Consider the following 6,868-nt stretch of genomic DNA (forward strand, 5'->3'; position numbering starts at 1 on the left):
TATATATATATATATATATATATATATATATATATATATATATATATATATATATATATATATATATATATATATATATATACACACACACACACACACATAGACACAAACACACAGGTAGACAGAGCGGTAAAACAAGAATCAAATGATATTTAAAACTCAATTTCTAAAAAAGGAAGATTTTCAATCCATTGAATATATATTCAAATTTTAAAATAAATAAAATCAATATTTTCTACGGCTTTCTCTTCGGCAGATGTATTGTGTCAGTAACATCGATCTTTAGATCTTCCTGAAATCTTCCTCTATAATTTCCATTTAAGGCTCGAATAAGATTGTCACCGGCAATATTTAAACCTAGAAAGTTGCGATTAAATTCTTCTAAACAAGGATTTTCGTTTCCTCCCTCTCTTTTTCGCTGCTTGGAAAAATATTCCTCTATAGGATCTTGACTGAACTTTTCTGAAAGTAAGTACTCTACACCTTCTTCTTGTAAAAGAGCTGAACTAAGTTCAATAAATGAGTGCACTATTCAAAAAATTTAATGAAATTGATTTTTTTAATCAAATAATAAAAGTAAAAGTTTATGTTTTGCTCATATTAATCAATGTTTACCTGTAATTCTGAACCCTTCTAGGGTTTGTTTACTTAAACAAAGTTTGGCTTTTTCTTTTATCAATAAATTTTTAACTTTTTGACTGGCTTGTTCCCATTCATTCAAAAATTTAATAAACGTTTCATTCAACCACTATTTAAGAAACAATATATTGACATTAATTATTTTTTAATAATATTAACAATAACAGTAATAATAACAGGGTTGCCACTCTAATTAAAAAAAACTTTCCCCTAATTTTCCGAGCAAAGAACCTTTTCTCTTAAGTTAAGCTTTTTAAATTCCCTGAATTTTCCGTGGCTTTTCCCAATTATTTCCAGTTTATCCACATTATAGTCAATTTATTTATTTGACAAACTAAACATATTACAACAACAGCTACTCCTTGCAAATTTCTTATCATATGTATTAACAAGCTTTTCTTAAAAAAAAATACTGTTCAAATTTAAAAAAAAAACATATTTCCCCTGAGTTTAGATGAGTTTTATAAAAAAATTTGATAGTTCCTGAGTTTTTTAGGTTTTCCTGGGTACTTCTGGTTTTAGTGACAACCCTGAATAATTAATAATTATTATTAACATAATATTAATATAAACTATTTTTATTACTGTCAAAAAATAGTCACATAATAATGAAACCGGAAGAATAAAACAGTACGAATAGAACAGTAAACAATTTAAATAAAAAATCTTTAATATAGAAACATTGTACCTCAAATCTTTTATCCAAATGAGTTTTGTATACATCTAAAGCCGGTTTTCTAGTTTAATTAAACTGCCTTGAAATATTAAGGCAATCAAAGAAGGTATCAATTAAATTTATAAACTTTTGTGGGCATCTTGTTTCAGCTTTACCCTGCTCCTCCAACATGTGAACAACAGTTTGACTCAACACCTTAAGTATAATTATATAATTTAACTGTTAAAAAATATTGTACTAATTTTAAAATTTATCTGCTATATGCAGTCTAACCTGGGCAGCTAAATCAACACGCATTCTAGATTGTGGAGTTAAATGAATATGCTCATCTCTGAGTTTGTGTCCCAATCGTAGACCAACAGCATCATGAAACATGCCCAAATCCCATCCATAGACATTCATAATTTGAGGCCATGTTATAAACTGATCTTCAATCTGAAACAATTTTTTATACATACATTTTATATTTATAAATCATATTTTCGAGCTACAATATCAATTATCACAATTACCATAATGATCTTGAGCATCTTTACCTGATTATCTAACTTACAATGATCTTGAGGGACGGACGCCAAGGAGCAAGGCCCTTGACGTCCCCCCCCCCCTGCTTCTGATGCCCACTACAAATTAAACTTACTATTAGATTTCTAGAATGTTGATTCCAATGGGAGTTTTCCAAATTATTTCTAGTAGTTTTTATTAAACGAGGAGCATCACAAAAAGAGTAAAGTTTTCGAGCTAAAAGATATTATTCAAATTTGTTTTGATATTTAAAAATATTTCAGTTTTTTAATTAATAACATATTTTTTTCAAATTAAAAGCAGCATTTGTATATTGAAAAGTAGTAAATAAAACTATACTTGAACACCAAATACTCCATGTCCAATGCACAGTAGTATCCTTAACGTTTTCATAATTCTCAGCAAGATGAATTTGAAAGAACTTACGATTTGGGGAAGCACCATTTGCTACGATAGAGCGAACTTTAAACCCAATACATTTAAGAATGCGTGTTGCTTCCCAAGCGCAATTAAAAATTTGATCACTATTAAATCCACTAGACGCAAAATGACCAAATGGATAGCAGAGGGATGAAAATATTCCTCTGAATACAAGACCACTCTTAATTTTCATTTCATCAAATACTAAAGACACATTTTTTCCATGTTCTTTTAAATTTTTAATATTAGCATTCAAAATTAATCGAGAGATACCATCTGCATTAGAGACGCATCCTGGATCTGTAAAATTTATGAATTTTAAGAGCATTTTTACATGGAAGGTACATAAACTCTGACTGACTTAAATGTTTGTATGTCTCAGCTGATTAATTCGACACTGGAGGTGCAAAGATTAGGTTGTTATTTGTTTTTTATCATTTTCCAAAATCTTTATTTTGAGCAACAGTTCTTCTTTGGACATATATCGGTCATTTTTCTTATTTGAAAACCTAGGAATATTTCCACTATCCAATGCATTTATGTTCTTCTTCACACCTATCTAAAAATGGTCCCAACATCAATTTTGAGGACCAAAAAAACGACCGATGGGGCATTAATCTGCAAGGTCTCAGATACCACCAGATGTAAAAATTAAAATCTAATCTCTATAGCCAAAGGAGAAAAACACATTTAAAGTTCATAGCATTTTGCGCTACTCATCGCACTTGGAGCCCCGTCGTAAATCTATTTTCTTTTTTTTTCACTTTTGGGTTAAGGAGTTTTTAAAAAATATCAAAAACTCTTCACATATATGTGTTGGCTATAACCTGACAAAAAATCAGCTCTTTAACACTTGTTGTTTGTGTACAGAGACCTAAAGTATAGGGTATGGCACTAAAAGCCTCTTTAAAAAGAGACAACGGATGCTTTACGTTTTTATTCTAACCTTATTATCGACTATGGAAGTTTCAAAATTTAATAGAATGAAGCCTTGGAATTTATCTTTCAGGCAAAAAAAAATAGAAGCAAGATATCTTTTATCTGTGCAAAGATATAGCTCTTAAAGTAGGAATCTCGCCTTTGAAAAAATGGCCAAAATATAGCAGCTTTTTGTGGTTTTTATGCTTTTTAAAGATTCAAAGTTACATCAAATAACTAATTTAGTAACAACATCATGCGACTAGTGGATATGGGGTTCTATGGTTGTTAGACTTCACATTTGTGTGTACTTTGTCTGCAAAAAGAGTGTTTTTTTTGTCCAAGTTTGTATAAAATATGGGGAAGAAAACACATAGTTAGAGGCATTTTTTCTAATTATTCTGAAATTAAAACACATAAAAACCTCTTTATATTTTAGTTGTTAAATCCACAGGTTTGCTTTGTTGTTTTTGTTTAAAATGATTGAACAAATATTGGAAATACACACAATAATAGTAACTTTTTTTAATTTAAAAAAGAAATATCTCTTTACTGAAATGGGTTTTAACAAGATATCAAACATATGAAAATCCCATTTTAAACTTAATCTCCCATTGTAAAAACACATACATACAGACATGAAATGATTTCCTTTAAAAAAAAATTACTGTATGGTGGTGTTGTGATGTTTATTACTTTTTCTTGAAATTGCTCTTAGATTTTTTTATTTAGTACTTGCAAAATAAGATATATACTTCTGATTAATTTTTTGTAAACTTATGATACTTTATGAAAATATAAATAAATTGATACAGTGTATAATATAAACAAAAATTTTAGACAAGAATGAAATTCTAGAAATCACTGTTTAACTGTTTAAAAAAAAAATAATTATTTAAAAAATCTAACTCAAAGATGCTTGCTGTTATAGTCAATAACATATTTCAGTAATTGGCCTTCATAACCAGGGTGATCAGGGTTTCTTTTGTACCTAGCCCATTGAGCACTGAAGATTGAATGTAAGGCTTCTGTTGATTACTCACTAAAAATGCCCAATGCTGTACCCTTCAGAGTAATAAATTCAGGAACATGGTAGAACACTGCATGGGCTTTTGGAGTGACTGAAACTGGGAGTTGAAGGTATGAGTTCTTAAAGTCTTTGATATGTTGAATATATTCAGTATTTAATGTCCTTCCAAAACAGGAGCTAACAACACTCGTAAAATGTTGGAATGTTTTCTCAAAACCAAGCATATGGTCTGCCTTTTCTCTTTCAATAATTCTTTGCAAAACATCCGTATTCATCAAAAGCTTATGACAATCATTCCCAAAAAACTCTCCACCATGATAAGGTTGTAATTTAAATTTGAGAAACAATAGCCAATATTTGCTTTTAGCCCATATTTTTAGCATTGATTTGTAAAGATGATTTACAATTCCAAGGAGAAGGTGAAGTTCCATTGGGGGAATAAACTCAATAACTTGTTTGACATCTTCTTGGTCAAACAATGGGTTATGAACAACATTATGAAAATCCTTTGCACACATTTTTCCATTATCTTTCTCAATAAATGCTTTGTATTGCATCCTAACGGATTTGAAGTTTCTTGGAGTTCCCTGTTCTTTTAGGTCACTAGATTTAACATCACATCAACAGCAAGGGTGTTTGCTTGAGTGAGACTGAATGCCACAGATGATATTGGCTAACTTCATATCACATGCAATAAAGAAAGGCACATCAATTTTCCCATATAAACTTTAAATTTTTTTGACATTTTCATAAGTTTCTAAAACATTTTCAGCAACAGCAACAAGTAGCTGACGCTTGGCACTTGTTTTTTTCCCATGTTCTACAGCCAGTAAGCATTTGTCATTTGAGGCTGAACTTGTTTTGACATTTTGAAATCCACCATTGGAGATAACACTCAAGCTGAACTTAAGGAAAGGTCCTCCACCATCAATACCTAGTTTGATGAGAGGCGGTGAAGTGATTGCTCTAACTCTGAGAATTGTGTTATAAAAATCCCCTAAACTCTTGCAGTAAACAACCTTTGCCAAATAATCAGTTTTTGTTGATGACCTTGTAAGTGAGATTTTGGAAACTTTGAATAAACTTTCAACTTTTTGATCAGCCATTGTAAAATTTTCTCTAAATTTTATTTCAACAAACTTTGAATTTGTAGTCTTGTTTAATGTTACAGCCAGTTCTTGCATCTTTTTATTTGAAAGACCATTATTGATTTGAACTTGAACCATGTCCAAAGTAGTTAGAGAAGTTCTTGATATGCACTGAGCTATGGAGGGACCTGGAGTGATTGTAAAAGCTCTACCTCTTTCTCTGCTCAACCTAATAGTGCCCTGGGGAGAAAATACCTTTTGAGTTATTACAGAGGACGCAATTTTTTCAGCAGTTCTGGAATCAGTTGCTACCATTTTCTTTAGGTTTTCAAACTTGGTGGCTTGTGAACAATTATTTTTTATTCCTCTTTTGACTGCACTGAGACGGTTTGAGCATACCCAGCAAGCACGCAACGTTGAAACAACGTTTAAATAACGTTGATCGACGTTGATCAACGTTATTTCAACGTTGTTTTAACGTTGTGTGCTTGCTGGGTAGTTTATCAAAGCTACTTGATGATTTTTTCAAATCTTGATAGGTTAAAAAAGTGAGCTTTGTAGAATGTCCTTTTAATTAGCCAACCTGAAAAATTAAAGAATTACAAGAATCAAATCCTCTGGTCTGTGGTCTAATAATCACTTTGTTAAAGTCATGTAGCTTGGGAAGAGGCAAGTTTCTATCTCCTTTGCCATGCTTTTGTACCATTGCTCTGCAGGAATCGCATATCCCCAATGGAATTCTATCATCCTTAAAATCAATCGAATTTCCAGAAAAAATTCCTAGTATTCTTTCCATGTTGAAATCAGAAATATGCCTGTCACATTTTGAAAAACAAAAGAAGCATACAGATTGCCGACAATCTTGATGAGTTTTTCTTTTAAATGGCATTTCAGTGCTTAAAAAACTGATCTTTGAAAAAAATTTTCATTACAAGCTTGTGTTGATAAAAAATCTTTTTAGTTGTTTCGACTGTTGACTGCTTAAATGTAATTACTTTGATGTTGTGGCTTTTCCCAAAAATAATAAACATTTGTTTTCACATTTTTAAATAGTTGAAAAAAACTTGGCCAAAGCAATGAAAGACTTTAGGAGATACTTAAATACAAGAAAAAAAGCACAACAAGGTTATAAATATTTGATTTAAATAAAAAAAACTTGATTCTAGCATTAACTTTGAAATTATTTTATAAATTACCAATTAATTTTGAATTTACAATTCTAAAGTAATTTTTACAAAATGAAAAAAAGTTTTATTAAATCCAATATTTGTTCAATCATTTTAAACAAAAACAACAAAGCAAACCTGTGGATTTAACAACTAAAATATAAAGAGGTTTTTATGTGTTTTAGTTTCAGAATAATTAGAAAAAATGCCTCTAACTATGTGTTTTCTTCCCCATATTTTATACAAACTTGGACAAAAAAAACACTCTTTTTGCAGACAAAGTACACACAAATGTGAAGTCTAACAACCATAGAACCCCATATCCACTAGTCGCATGATGTTGTTACTAAATTAGTTATTTGATGTAACTTTGAATCTTTAAAAAGCATAAAAACCACAAAAAGCT

The 6,868-nt window shown here is 30.3% G+C and overlaps 1 pseudogene; it reads right to left on the reverse strand.

The window, feature by feature from the left end:
• Window positions 1-235: 235 nt before the first annotated feature.
• LOC149894814 (uncharacterized) lies at window positions 236-5,611 on the reverse strand (annotated as a pseudogene).
• Between the last annotated feature and the right edge of the window lie 1,257 nt (window positions 5,612-6,868).

This window comes from Hydra viridissima, unplaced genomic scaffold (assembly GCF_058129835.1).
Source record: "Hydra viridissima isolate aposymbiotic clone 2 unplaced genomic scaffold, HvirCarnegie_v1 scaffold_1, whole genome shotgun sequence".
Taxonomy (NCBI): domain Eukaryota; kingdom Metazoa; phylum Cnidaria; class Hydrozoa; order Anthoathecata; family Hydridae; genus Hydra; species Hydra viridissima.